This window comes from Vicia villosa, unplaced genomic scaffold, assembly GCF_029867415.1.
Source record: "Vicia villosa cultivar HV-30 ecotype Madison, WI unplaced genomic scaffold, Vvil1.0 ctg.000422F_1_1, whole genome shotgun sequence".
In the NCBI taxonomy this organism is placed as follows: domain Eukaryota; kingdom Viridiplantae; phylum Streptophyta; class Magnoliopsida; order Fabales; family Fabaceae; genus Vicia; species Vicia villosa.
In genome coordinates, this window is record NW_026705199.1 from 373,514 (window position 1) to 389,713 (window position 16,200).

The window sequence follows — 16,200 nt, forward strand, 5'->3', positions numbered from 1 at the left end:
GTTCATAGTGATCCAACTCCAACCATAGGTTTTGTAGAGTTTGTGCATACTCACTAATGGACCGATCTCCTTGTTTGGTAGTCGCAATATTCATCTTAATTTCGTAAATTTGTGCAGCATCACCAACCTTTGAATAATTTTCTTTACAACTGTCCCACACCTCTTTGGCGGTCTTCATGAATATGCACGCATCACTAATCTCGGGTACCATGGAATTCCATAGCCATGACATTACAACAGCATCTTCTTCATCCCATGCAGCAAACTTTTTGTCTGCAGCTACTGGAGTATCCTTTCCAGTAAGATGATTCAATTTGCCCTTTCCCTTTAAAAAGGTTTGGACAAAATGAGACCATTTGAGGTAGTTTTTACCATTGAGACGAAGGCTAGGTTGAACATTCTGCAGTTCAACAGAGCCAGTGTTTGGGGCAGGGGTATTAACTGGTTCAGACATTCTGAATTTTGTTGGGAAAACAACAATATACACTACAACGAGGAAGGGCTTTTAAAGCGCTTTTTTTGGCCTTTAACAGCGCTTTAAAGCGCTGCCAAAGCCAGCGCTGGCATAGGCTACGAAAGCGCTTTTAAAAGCGCTCTGGTAGGCCCCCCCTATAAGAGCGCTTTTCTGGAAAAAGCGCTCTTGTAGGCCCCCCTTTAAGAGCGCTTTTCAGGAAAAAGCGCTCTGGTAGGCCCCCCTTTAAGTGCGCTTTTTCCAGAAAAGCGCTGTGATAGGCCCCCCTGTGAGAGTAAAAAATAAAAAAAAAACGCAACATACTAAAGCGCTTTTGTAAAAGCGCTCTTATAGGGTGGGCTTTAAGAGCGCTTTTTCCAGAAAAAGCGCTCTGATAGCCCCCCCTATAAGAGCGCTTTTACAAAAGCGCTTTAGTATGTTGCTTTTTTTTTTTTTTTTTTGCTTTTTTATTAATCTTTGGCAGCGCTTTTAAAAAGAAGCGCTTTAGTATGTGGGCCTTTAAGAGCGCTTTTTAAAAAGCGCTTTAGTAGCTAAATGAGGTATTTTAATGTGCAGCCTGTAATTTAATCCTCCCAGTCGACCTGTAATATTTTCGACCTGTAATATGTTTTCAGCCTGTAATATTTTCGACCTGTAATTTATTTTCGACGATATTATTTCAGCCATCAGTAAGACAATATATATATATATATATATATATATATATATATATATATATACTAATATAATACCATTATAATATCCAAAATTATATATATACATCATTACAACATCAATAATATTATAGTACTTCAATTCGACACAAATCCTACATGAAAAAGCGCTTAATATAAAAATGACACAAATCCTCTTTTATTTCTTCCAACTTAAGTTTCGGGTATCCAGCGGCACGGAATTCGTCAAGGTACTACAAAACAAAAACAAAATATGAATGATACATTTAGTTAAATGTAATAAATTATATGAAATTATCTTAAGTTATAAATTCATACCGTGAGCGGAATCTCTAATTGATTTGCCTGAAGGATTTCTTTCATAAACCTCAATACAAAGTATCCGCAATCGTAACTGTTTTTCTGTTGCGGACACTACATAGAAAAACAAATAAGATTCTATAGTTGTGCATTGTTTTATCAAGTAGCATAAATATATTATAAGCAACATTGTGAAAAATAATGTACCTGCACTTGGATCCAAGTAATGTTGCTAGATTTAGTTCGGGATACCTGTGCGTCCCGTTGACTTCGGAACACTTGTATTGATCTAATTAACAAATATATAAAAGCATATGTTTAGATCAATCCCACAAATAAGTAAATATATATATAAATATACACGAATATATATTTAGAACGATCCCACTTACAAATCAACGATGTCCTTCATGGCCGGATAATTGGTCCATTCACCATTTACCGAATTCAGATAATACACGACTTCCCTTATAGGGTTGATAGCAAGCAGCAACCAGTGTGCTCTATAAATAAAAACAATAGGTTATATGAAAAATTTGCTATACACAAAAGAAACAGAGATTAGATGAACAAAGAATGAGAAACTAACCCTACGGTCGGGTATTATACGCCCAAAGATGCAGACATTCTGTATTGCCGGTGGACATGAATCTATCGACTAATCGCTGTCTAACTGATTCCCGTTCCGAAGCAATTGCCATTCCGCTGCAGTGGGCGGAAGACACGAAACGGAATCTGTTAGACAACGGAGTCCCGCGCAACACTCTGTCATACAACAACCTTAAATAAAAACATAATAAACATTAGATTATTTTCATTGAAATGTGTAAATAAATTATATTGTGGGACTAATTAAATAATATATCGGATGAGGGAATATTACCGGATGTATGAGTGCATGTTATTGACGCCTAGTTGATCATGCTTAAAAATCTCCTCCAAGTCATCAAGTGTAATAAGTGACTTGAATTCAATACCGAAGACACTCTCATCCATAACGATTTCACGTAAAGCACCATCCTTCAAATCGGACATATCAAGCATTGTTGCGAGCGTCGACCGGTACCGAGGCACAAAAGCACCGCCTTTTTTTCCCGCTGGCTTCGGAGGACCAGTGGGTGGTACGGTACGAACTTGCTGCGTCACTTGTTGTGACTCTCGAGCGGATGCCTAAAAATCATATAAGTTAGGTAAAATATAAAATCATGCAGATTTAGATTCAGATTAATTATTAACACTTTAAATGTACCTCTTTTAGTGATGCAACGCACTCCTCCTCCTGTAAAATCCCTTTACCCTTAACTGTGGGTTTTATAGGAGCAGTCTAAAATTAAAATGTAAAAAATAATTAATAAACGGTTTAGAATTGACATTCGAAAACTAAATGATTCATAATCGTTTTCAATGTACCTCATCACTAATGGTAATGAGCTCCGAGGGCCATGCAACAAATGATCCTATTGCATCTCGCAGCAATGTCGTCTCTGAGACCATGTCAGGTACCGGTAGCATCGCATCATGATCTACTACAACATCCACCGATACTTTCAGGTGTCCATCCGGGAGCGGTCTATGGTGAAGTAAATCTCCCAAAGTGTTGTGCACTTTTCCCTTGCCAACTAGTCGATAACTCGGTTCCGATAAGTATAGTTGGCAAGATGAAATGCCCTAAACCAATAGTAAATATAAAGTCATTATCATTAATAAAATAGAACAATTTAAAAGGAAAAAAATTATAATTACCTCGGGAAATTTCCTTTGATAGTTGATACTAGCCTTATCACTAGTTTCTTTCACCGATGAAGTGTTGCACTTTTCTCTCATATACGCCTCTTTATCTCTTTGCAATTCAGAGACTTGTGCTTGCAATTCCGCCAACTTTTGCAACACTTCTTCATTTGAAGGATTTCTTCTCCTAGGACTCTTGTAAAAAGAGGTTGGAGTCACACCATGACCCTTACCCCTCACCCGACCGGGATACTCAGGAGCATCTAGTGCTCTACTAAGTACGCTCCCCTCACCGGTGGATGCCGATTGCGACAAGGTCTCCTGTAATTCATTTACATTAAAAAATCATTTATATATTAAAAAACATTTGATTTAATTAAAGACACAGTATTATACTTACACATTCAGTAAAAACTCTCTGAACTTCGGGATCGACAGCATGATCCTTGCCCACACGAGCTTCCCTCCACAACACATGTTCAGGAAGTGAGGTTTCCTCACTTTTAGTCTCCTCTAACTATGCATTGACACAAATGATAAAATCGTCAAATAAAACACATTTAGACAATTAATTAAAACGCATTTCTATTTACTTACAATTTTATCCTCCAAGCGTGCATATCCCAAACGCCCTTTTTTGTATGGATATGCGGGTTTGGATGCTCTCGCACTATTCTTGGCACTCCTTTTCCGAAAATCTTCATCTCTTTGCTCTACAAACTTAGCCCAATCTTCTTCACCAATGAAGATCTCATACTTTTTTGGCCGTCCCGGTGCCTCTTCAAGAAAGTTTCCATCTTTATCCTTAAGATAAGTGTTTGTCAAAAAAGCTTTCCACCCTCTATATCTTTTGCCGGCCAAACCAAGTATGTAGCGTCTACGATCATCTGGTATCTCAAAAGTCCTCTGCAAAAAAACATACTCATAGTGTGTTAGTATAAGTAATTTAAACAATTTATCGTCAAGATAATAACAACAATTAACCATATATGATATATACCTGAAGCTCGTCCCAAATCGCTTTTTTTTCCGCATCCAAGTCTTCGCTTTTCAGATTCCATTTAGCTACGGAGACCGGAATATGCATACGAACAAGTGTACCAATATAACTTGTCAACTTTGCAGAATTAGGACCAATTGCTTGTTTATCAGAATTCCATTCCAATCGGTATACTAATCCTTGGTCTCTATGTCGAACGATTCCCTTCATGATAGTGATGCCTCGTGCAACTTCTTTTGCTTCAGTATCAGGTGGAGCATTTGTATCCGTGGCATCTCTTTCTTGAGCATCTCTTTCTTGTGAGTTTTCAGGTGGAGCATCTCTATCCGGAGCCATTTAACCTGTATCAAACAAACTAAAGCACATTAGTACACTATTAATAAGCTAACAATCTATACAAGTAAAATGGAAGTCAAACCATGCATGTACAAGTAAATCGGAAACGAAATCGGTACAAATCAAAATAAGCGTCAAAAAATAAAGTTGTCGGAATTGAACGAAATTTACATGGCTATGGTAAAACGTCCCCACGGACTCAAAAATAAAGTCAGTTTTCCGAAATTCAGACCCTAAGCCCGACTTTTGATTACGGGCAGAAGCAAAACCGATAAAAAAACAGTCCCGAAATGAACATATAAGTGCATGAGCAGCTCCGGAATCGTCAAAATAGTATAGTTACATGTAAAGAAGTCGACAAACGGATACATGGTTCAAAAGTTATGTACAAAACGAGAATATGCACCAAAATTGAATAAGTACTATACTATTGATTAAAACAATCGGTACAAATTGAATAAAACAAATTAGTCGGAATATGTATACTATTACCTTTATCACTAACGTCTCTTTCTTTTCTTGGTAGGATTGTGTTCTACGCGTCTCTTAACAACGCGGACGGTTGGATTGATCCAAATACCCTCATTATGATCATTTCTAGTACAAGATTCATTCTCATTTTGATCGTTTCTTGTACAAGATTCAATGCCAACACCAATATCACCTTGATCTTCAATGTTTTCATCTACTATTTTGTTAGATAAAAGCACTATAGACCATTTCGTACTTGTCGGATCATTGACATAGAACACTTGTTTAGCTTGAGAGGCTAAAATGAAAGGCTCATCTTTGTACCCTACCCTATTGAGATCCACTTGCAAAAATCCTGACTTATCCATTCGTATGCCACTATTATTTTCAACCCACTTGCAACCAAATACAGGAATCTGAAACTTCGCGTAATCAAACACCAAAATGCGCTCGATAACCCCAAAATATGACAAATTTGCAAATTTCGGATTTAAGTCATTCGCACTTGATATGTGCATTGCTTCAGCTACCAAGGTAACACCACTATTTTGCATAGTACTTTTATCATCCTGTTCTTTGGTATAAAATGTGTATCCATTAATAGCGTATGCGCTATAAGAAAGCACAATTACAGTTGGACCATAGGCTAAACATCTCAACCTTTCTGTTACTGAAGCAGGATCTGAACGATACTTTGAATAAATATGATCCCTAAACCACGGTATGAAACTTCGATTGTGCTCTCGTACTATCCAGTTCTCATTTCTATTTGGATTTAAATCTCGGAGAACAACCTTGTGCATTTCAACATACGGCTCAACCTCAATCTCATTGTGCAGAACATACAAGTGCGCTTGATCCCGTTCGACCATTGATACTGTCACAACTTTATTTCCAATTAGCCTTTTTCCTTCTTTTTTTTCGACAATATGAGATTTGGGGAGTCCAATTGATTGAACATTTGACAGATATTCAGTACAAAACTCAACCGCTTCTTCAACAACGTATCGTTCGGCAATACAACCCTCCGGTCGACTTCTGTTTTTCACGTACCCTTTTAATATTTTCATATAACGTTCAGCAGGGTACATCCATCTCATATAAGCTGGTCCGCACAATTGTGTCTCTTTCACAAGATGAACGACTAGATGAACCATTATGTCAAAAAACGAGGGAGGAAAATACATTTCAAGATCACATAAAGTAACAACTATCTCTTTTTGCAATGTTGGTAAGATCGCGGGATCGACCACCTTACTGCAAATTGACCTGAAGAAGAAACACAGCTTAGTTATTGCGCTTCTTACTTTTTCTGGCAGAATAGAACGTATACCTATTGGTAAAAAATGTTCCATTATAACATGACAATCATGCGTCTTCAAACTCTTTAACTTGAGGTCTTTCATGGACACAAGTCTTCTAATATCTGAAGAGTAGCCTTCTGGAACTTTAACTTCACTGAGGAACTTACACAATGTTTTCTTCTCCTTTCTAGATAGAGTGTAAACAGCAGGTGGCAGATATGTTCGTCTTCCTTTCGTCACGGGTCTCAATTCAGTTCTCATCCCCATGTTTACCATGTCATTCCTTATGTTAACGCCATCCTTAGACTTTCCTGGTATATTGAGTAACGTACCTATAACGCTGTCAAATACATTTTTTTCAATATGCATAACATCCAGGAAATGTCTTACGTACAACGACTTCCAATATGGAAGTTCAAAAAAAATGGACTTCTTCTTCCACCCACCCTTGACAAGTGAATGTGCAAAAGGCTTGCCAAACTGAGTGCTCACATCTTTCACCTTTTCAAAAATTTGATCACCTGACAAAAAAGGCGGGGCTGTACCATGTTCGGCCTTTCCGTTGAATGCTTTTCTCCACCCACGGTAGTGATGATTAGAATTTAAGAATCTACGATGACCGAGAAAGACATTCTTCTGACAAAGATCCAATCGTGTCGTATCGGTTTCATCTTCACAAACGGGACACGCCTTTTGACCTTTATTGCTGTACCCGGATAGATTTCCGTATGCTGGAAAATCATTAATTGTTCCAAACAACATCGCCCTCAAGTTGAAACTTTCCTTCCTATACCCATCGTAAACCTCCACACCATTGTCCCACAAAAACTTTAAATCTTCGATTAACGGTGCCAAGTATACGTCTATGTCATTCCCTGGTTGTTTAGGCCCAGAAATTAGCATTGATAACATCATGTACTTACGCTTCATACATAGCCACGGAGGTAGGTTATAGATCATAAGAATCACATGCCATGTGCTATGCGAGATACTTTGAATACCATGCGGGTTCATTCCATCAGTAGACAATGACAACCGAAGGTTTCTTGCTTCTTTTCCAAATTCAGGATAATCAGTATCAACTTTCATCCATTGTGGTGAGTCTGCCGGATGTCGCAACTTTCCATCAATAATTCTTTCATCTGCATGCCAAGTCAAGTGTCTTGAATCGGTCTCACTACGATACATGCGTCTAAATCTCGGAATTATAGGAAAATACCATAAGACTTTAGCAGGAGACAACTTTTTCTTATATCGAGGGGCACCACATTTAGGACACTCATTCAACGCTGCATACTCGTTTCAAAACAAAACGCAATCGTTTGGACATGCATGTATCTTATCATAGCTCATGCCAATAGAGGACAACATCTTTTTGGCTTCATACGTTCGATTGGGAAGAACATTATCCTCTGGTAGCATATCTTTCATAAGGGCTAATAACTCTGTGAAACTTTTATCCGACCATCCATTGTCCGCCTTTAAGTTGTACAACTTTAACACCGCAGACAATCTTGTGAATTTTGAACAACCATCATACAACGGTTTCTCTGCATCGCTTACCAACCTCTCAAACATTTTGGGACAATCCGCAAGATCTTCTTCAAGCGCTTCTGCAATCTCTTCGACTCGATCGCAATCGTATGTGTCTGTGCAATCGTCGTTTGAAGCATACTTCCTATTACAACTCGACCCAGCATTCCCGTTACTTTTCTCACCATGCATTGTCCAACATGTATAACTTCTATCAATTCCAAACCGTAGTAAATGGGATCCCAACTGTTTCCCGTCAACCTTATCCCCATAACAGCAACCCAAGCAAGGACACGGCATTCGAAGCGGGTCTTCGGAGTGCTTAACCGCAAACTCAACGAATTCCCATACCCCTTTCTCGTACTCTTTCGACAATCGGTTTGATCTCATCCATGTCTTATCCATGACTTAATTAAGCTAAACAAATGCTTCTTGGTTTCTCTATCAGGTACTAAGGAATTTTGTCAAGATAATAAATAGCTATCATCATAATAGAATACCTAATCAGAATACCTGATTTCTTAAAGAAGACATTACCTTATTTCAAGGTAATATAAGTCCACAAACCAAAAAATTGGTTGAGAGACACTAAATTGATATTAAAATTTAAAAAGAAGAAAATAACAAACTATAACAAACTATAAATTTAAAAAGTGAAATTTCTTTTTATATTAAAATTCAAACATTTTTTATGAAAGCAAATTTGAACTAAAAAATAGAGAAACACATGTTCCTTATATTATAAATAAAAATAGAGAAACACATGTAACCAAAAAAAAAAAATAGAGAAACACATGTATACATATTTTTTATTAAAATGAACTAAAGTGCATGCAATAAAATTATTCATTTTTAAAGAAAACAAAAAGTGTCAAGTTTTAACATTTTAAAAGGATGAATTCAAGTATTTCTGGAAAATAAGAGGGTGTTATTTCTCTTAAGAAGCAAAAAGTTTAAAATGCAACTCTTAATTTCTATTACTATAGCAACCGTTTGTTATAGCTTTTGTTTTTTTTATAAATTTCTTTGTATCATTAAAAGTGGTTTTTTTAATGATACAACAACCATATTTCCATCTTCTAATTTTACTCCAATTCAACAAACCACAACAACCAACAAACAAAAAGCTACTCCAATATTATGGCATAAGAATGACCCCTAATTATTTCCTAATTTTGATCTATCACCATTCATGGAACAAGTTATACACATGTTTTAACTATCAAAACACCATATTTCCATCTTCTAATTTTACTCCAATTCATCATTGAATCTTAGTTTTATGTCACAACTCAAACCACCTAAACTCTCATAAAACTAATAAGGAAGATTCAAAACTCATAATCATACATGTAAGATTTACTAAATCATAATTCTACCATGATTATCCAAACAACAACACAAAACATGATCATCCAATTTCATCAATTCACCATAACTATGAAACTCCCCAGAATTTCAGAATTTCCTCAATCTTTCCACCAAAACTCAGTGTTGTTCCAAATGTCAGTGTTGTTCTAAATGTCAGTTCTAAAGATTCTAAATGTTCCATATAAAATTCCAAACAAATTCTCATAAGCATATTCAAAAACATATAGCAGTATGAATAAGAACATATAGCAACCCACATACAGCATATTCAAAAACTTAGAAATTACCTAAAGGGATGCAGGGAGAACGGAGAACGGAGGGAGAACGGAGAACGGACGGAGGCGGAAACGGCGAACGGAGGCGGAGACGGAGGCGGAAACGGCGGCGGAGACGGAGGACGGAGGAACTGAAATTGATTTAGGGAAGAATCTGAGATTTAGGGATTCTGGGTGTTTGTTCGCGAGGAGAAGAAGAGAAAGATACTGAGAAGCGCTTCTGAAATTAATTGGGGCAAGTTTAATTTGTTTTATTTTAAAACACCTACGAGGGCGCTTATGAAAAGCGCTTTAGAAGGGCCACCTATGCCAGCGCTTTCTCTTAAAAAGCGCTTTTGTAACCCCCCCCCCCCTTTAAGAGCGCTTTCAAAAGCGCTTTCATATCCCCCACTATAAGACCCCTATAAGAGCGCTTTTGAAAAGCGCTGTCATACCCCCCCCTTTAAGAGCGCTTTTAGAAAGCGCCTTCATAGCCCCCCCCCCCCTATAAGAGCGCTTTTGAAAAGCGCTTTCATTACCCCCCCTTTAAGAGCGCTTTTTTAGCTTGTTTTTTTATTTTGTTTTTAGTGCAACCTATAACAACGCTTTTTACTAGAAGCGCTTTAGTAGGTGTGCTGCTAAAACTTAAATTTGGCGTAGTGATAGACTGTAAAATAAAATCGGCAATGCAGGCCGCACAGCGGAAACAATGGCAATGCAGGCCACAATTTTTTAACAGGCTCCTATGGATTTTGGAGCTCTGATGCCATGACAGAGATAATTTTTCTGTTATTATGATAGAGCAGCCTGTGCTCTTAAATAGAATACAATGTATTTAGAAAAGGAAATTCCTAATAAATACTCATCACTGCCCTGTTTCAATTCTATAACTAAGGGCCAATAATTTCTATAAATACATACACATTATTCAGCTAATCAAATCCTATTTATGAGAGTTTAATCCTATTTAAATATAAAATATACAACTAATTAACACTTTGTACAGCTGGTTCTGACAGTGATCACATAATATATGTTTCACTCATTTTAGTTTTTGGTTTGTTTTTTATTTTACTACTGCTCATGGTTTTAAATTGCGGTCCGCAACCGCAATTGCACCCGCAATATTGCGGATGCGGTTGCCTCCGCAACCGCATCGGACCGCAATTGCGGTGTGATTTTGAAATCTCGCCTCCGGATGTATTAGGAACCTCATCGAACAATTTTAATCATGTTTTTTTTAAGTATTTTCATCAAAAATCAATATATTAGAATTCTAAAACTCAATTTAGTTCTTATATAATGAAAAAAAATAACATTAAGTATTTTTCAATATAATATTTCAAACACTCCCTTTTAAAAATTCACGCCGCAACGGCCGCAATGCGCATCGCAACAAACGCAATGACCGCAATCGCAATATCCGCAACCGCAACCGCATCCGCAGCCGCAACCGCAATTTAAAACCATACTGCTGATATTTATATTTCACTTTGAATCTTTTGATATAAAAAAGATGCAAACAATCCGAATGAAAAATGTTCTGGTAAGGTAAAACAGAAGTTATTAGTCACTTATATATCACATAGTAGACTAAAACTTCTACCAGAACACAAGTTTTGATATTGAGTGAACCTTGTTAAAGGCCAAGAATTGCATAGAAAACAAAATGAGATTCAATCATTGCAGCGGAATATAGAAACCAACTAATGATACACAAAACAAAATTGAGAATAGTAGATTAAATAGTAAGACAAATTTATAAAATGTAATGTGGAATGACAAAACCTAAGAGTAACTAACAAATAAATAAAAATAACACAGCAATTTCTAGAAAGGTAAGCATAAAATAAATAACGAGATGAGCACTCTAAATAAGGTCCCATAGCACAACATCTAGAAAGGATAAATCAAGCTCTCAACATAGATTTCTTTTGCCACCATATGACCATGGATGTTGTTTTGAAATTTCGGAATCTTGAATGTATTATTTATGGAATCATAAACCACCAAATTAAATTCCGTCTCAGTCCAATCCTTGCAAAACTCCATCAACACTTGGTCATCTTCTGAAATATATAATACCTTGGTATAGTGACAATCATCACGCCATGGTTTCATGTGAGGAACACTGAACAATTTAATCCAAGAATTTTCATTACCGTATTCCTTCATAATCAAAAAATCATCAAACTCGTCCCTGGAAGAGAGGAGAGACAAACAACCCCTCAATGTCCCTAAGGTAGTCACATCATCAAAGCCCGGCGGTGAAAAATTTTGATAGGACTCTTTCTCCAAATCAAGAGAAACAATTAAATACTCACTAGTAGTATCGCGTGTCAACCAATTAACGGAGTCATTCAAAAATGTTCCTGATCCATGATTAGGAATGAGGTCAGGACCTGGAAAGTCCAGATTCCAAAATCCTTCTCCAACAACGAGTACCCAAAGTATGAACGCGGACTTCGTATTTTCTTTTACTTGTATTAACAGCAATAATCTTAAAACTATTAGTTACAGCAATAATCTTATAACTACTATTGAAACGATCATACACTAAGGTATATGAGGTAGGTAATTGGTGTGGAAATTTCAGAAGAGGCAATCTTTTGAATTTTCGAATGAAAGGGTTACACACCAGAGCCAAAGTATTATGTATCTTAAAACATAGGATGCCGTCACAAGTGGAAGCGCTATTCCGATATGCTATTTTGTTAAGAATACTTCTTTTACCATAACCGAACTGTTTGACGATAGAAGTAGCAGTAGTGAATGTGGAGGTGAATATAGAGGAAATTGAGGAATGTGAAAGAAGGAACTTAGGTGAAGATAGGATGAGGTGGTGGCGGTCGTGGCGGGAGGTTGACAAGCGGAAGTGCTTCTTGGCAAACTTGGAATCTCTAGAGATAATAGAATTCCATGATTTACAGACGCAGCGGAGTTGAAGGAGGTGTTTGACAGGGAGTCTACAGAGTATTTCAACCACCAAATCGAACGGAAGAGAACCGCTGGGATGCGGTGATGTTAGGGTTAGGGTTTGTTGAGGTTGTTGCCTTCTTTTGGCCATCACCTTTGCTACCTAAGAAAAGGTTAGGGGACTGAGTTTCAGGTTAAACTTTTTTTTATACCATCTACGATTCCTTATTGATTAAGTAACCTAATTCTTTTAAACAACTTATACTTATTTTTAAATTTAAACAACTTATTGATCAAGTAATGAGTTGCTTTCACATTTATCTCAACAAACTACACATATTTAATAGGGTTTAATATACTTCACCCCCTGCCAATATAGCGAGTTTCGGTTTGGCCCCCTTGAATGTTTTTTTTAGCAAACGCCCCTTATAAAACCCAAAACCTGGATTTACCAAACCCTTTTACCATATTTTCTGACTGGGCTTTGACTTAATTGATGATGTGGCAGATTTAATTTTTCTTCCCTCACTTTGCATGCACACAAACACAACAATGGGAGTTCATTTTGGCTGAGAATTCATGCACATCCAAAGAAACTTCTCCAAAATCAAACATAAACAATACATGTTTTTCTTCCCTCACTTTGCATGCACATCCAAAGAAACTTATCCAAATTCATTCTCAGCCAAAATCAAACCATAAAAAAACCATTAATCTCATACATTCACCCAAAACCATCAAAACCATATTATCACCAACTCTTTCAAACCAAAACCAAATTCCATGTTTATAAAACCTGTAACAAAATAATAACAGTATTTTTTCTATTTTTTTTCTTTTCATGAAAGCCATTCATAAGCAGGAGATCATGGTCAGAATATCACTAGTACCAAAACAGAAGACATACTTCACATGACAGAATTATGGCATAGTACCAGAATACCAAATATAATACCTAATACCATGAAGAACATAAAACAAATTGGCCCCACGAAATAACACAGTCAAAGACATACAATTGTTTAATATATTATGATAGGAGGCCTTACTAACGGAACTAGACAACATGAAAATAAGGTGACGATGACGATATCATACTAAAATAAATAGTATGACGCAAATATAACTCCAATATCAAACACTAACTCTATTCATCTGGTGCGAATTACCTTTCATAAGGTTCGAAACAAAAATCTGCAGGTCCAAAAAAGAAGAAATACTGAATAATTTCTTAAACATGGTTCAAGAGTTTAACAAGGAAAGATCTTTTATTCACTACCTTATTACTTAGGTGATGGATTCATGAAAATTCTCTTAAGCATGGTTATCAATAGTCCATTCAGAATACAAATCACTAGAGATTAAAAAAAACAAAACTAAGAAAGATCAGCTCATTCTGCTTCAGAACCACCCGTTCCTGGTTCCACGTGAGCCTCTCAATGTGGCTATTTAATTATATTCAGCTTGTACTGTTATGTCTCTTTGCATATCAGTTGACAACCTTTGATGTGATTTACTTATCAGTTGGCATTCTTTAAAGTCAAAGTTCGTTTTCTAAATGCAGGAATATGGAAGCAATCTCTAGTTACATTCACCCATACATTAACAAGAAATTACATCATATTCGTGATTGCTTGTCAATAATTATTATAACACTTAACTTTTATTGACAGTAAAATATAATAATTTTCAGAATTCATTTAAGGGAAGAAAGTAAGTAAAATACTATACTCATCCAAGATCAAAAGATTTTAGTGAATCAAGTCATGGCTTGCCAATTCAATTTTCTTCCCAAAACCTTTTTATCTTAATTCATCCTCATGTTGCTTGCAAACACTAAACCACGTCATCTTGCGTAAAATAAGCCACTGACATGCTTCGAACCAAAACCAACTCTACCCATAAGGAAAACCGAGAATTACTTGGGGATGATACGTGCTCTTGTAAGATGCAGAGTACAATTGCTCTCTTGGCTGGTGAAGTATGCCTCTGTTCTTTTGGCTGGTGTTTTGGTGTTGGCACATTTTTTTTCTAGGTCAATTACCACTTTCTTCACTCAAGAATAACCCTCCTCTAATGAAACAGATTCAGAAAACAATAGTAACATATTTGGTTTCATAGTTGCAACTTGCATTTTGTGTGGTAGACATGTATGCCAGATTCTGCAGATTAATATTATGCTATGTAACACTCCATTTATTTTCATAATTTAATTTAATTAAATTAATTGAATTATGAGGAATTAAGCAATTGGGCTTGAGTTGTGGTTAGTAAGGGAGGGGGTGCATTGGTAGGCCCTATTACTAATTAAAATAATTTTATTTTATTCTTAATAAAATAGAAGGAGTGGTAGAATAGAAAAGGTTACAGTATTGGGAAAAGAAGTCTGAACGTGAAAAGAGAAGAGGAACGGAGAAGTGCGACCGAGGAAGAGCGAAGAATCAACCTTCAGGTAAGGGGGGACTCTTCCGTTTATCTTCTATTATGGGATTATAGATAATATGATAGAATTGATCGTGTTATCCGTACCAATTGGGTTGTGCTTAGGTTGTAGAAATGTTAGGTTTTGGGAGGATTTACACGTAATGAGTATGCTGATTCGTGTAATGGTGTTATTTGGATGGTTTGAATGTATTATAATGTGCTATAATATGTGTTTGTTGTACTGTATGCGAAAATCTGATTGGAATGGGTTGAATTGGTAATGACTTGGTGAAGGAAGGGTAAAATCGCAGGCTGTTTTCTGCTATTCGGAGCGCTGGAAATCGCCAGTTCGCGCCGCGTCCAGGAGTTGGCGCCGCGAACCGCTTGGCAGAAGGCCAGGAAGTTTTGTTGTGCTCAGTACGCGCCGCGAGGGTATGGCCGCGCCGCGAAGGCGTAGTTTCTTCTCGTTCCGCGCCGCGAAACCTTGTTTGTGCCGCGAAGGCGTTGTTCCGATTCGTTCCGCGCCGCGAATGTGTGTGGCGCCGCGTGCTGTTAGTTGTTGCGACATGCCGTTTTGAAAAGTTTAAAAATGTGTAACTTTTAAACCGTAAGCCGGATTTTGGTGCCGTTTCGAGTACAGTGAAGCTAATCAAATAATTTATATACTCAAATGGTGTTTTGAGTTGTGGCTTGAATTATTTTTAAAACACTCAATCTTATTTGTTGTAGTGGGATATGCTTATAGGTTCACTAATGAATGTCTTACCTGTATGATGACGTGGTATAACTGGTGTTTATTATACATGTATTGTTGGTATGAAATATGTGTTTTATTGATGATTATGACATTGATCGATGTATGTGGGTGATGAGCATGTTATGGTTGATGCATGCATTCATAATCATTTTGGTGGCTGGTCCTTGACGATGGTGGATCAGTGGTAGCTAATTCCCATTGTGTGGAATTAGTGAGTGGGTGTTACCGTATCCTTGACGATGGTGGGTCGGTGAGTTGGGTTATCCCAGATTTTGGTACCACATGCATGTAGTTGCATTGCATTAGGCTGTTTTGCTATTATAACATGAATGGAAGATTGTCCAATGTTATAATATGTGTTAAATTGGTTATTTGCTTGCTGATTGTATGGTTTGAATCTGATCATAACTGTGATTGGGTGAATGGCATGTGAAATGATATTTTATTATCTATATCTTATAACATTAGTTAAATGTGAATGAGACTCACCCTTACTGTTGTTATTTTTCAGATTGAGGAGTAGCTCTCGTACTTGGTGAGGATTAGCTCGTCAAGTAGTGTTAGAGTCAGTTGGGTCCGTGTCATGCTCTGGTCGTGTAACACTGGGGGCGTCGTTTAGAATTATTTGCTGAACTTTTTATTTTGGATGGATTTGTATGT

The 16,200-nt window shown here is 37.0% G+C and overlaps 1 pseudogene; it reads right to left on the bottom strand.

Moving 5' to 3' along the window:
* Positions 1–11,244: 11,244 nt before the first annotated feature.
* Positions 11,245–12,510, bottom strand: LOC131628042 (F-box/kelch-repeat protein At3g23880-like; annotated as a pseudogene).
* Positions 12,511–16,200: the final 3,690 nt, after the last annotated feature.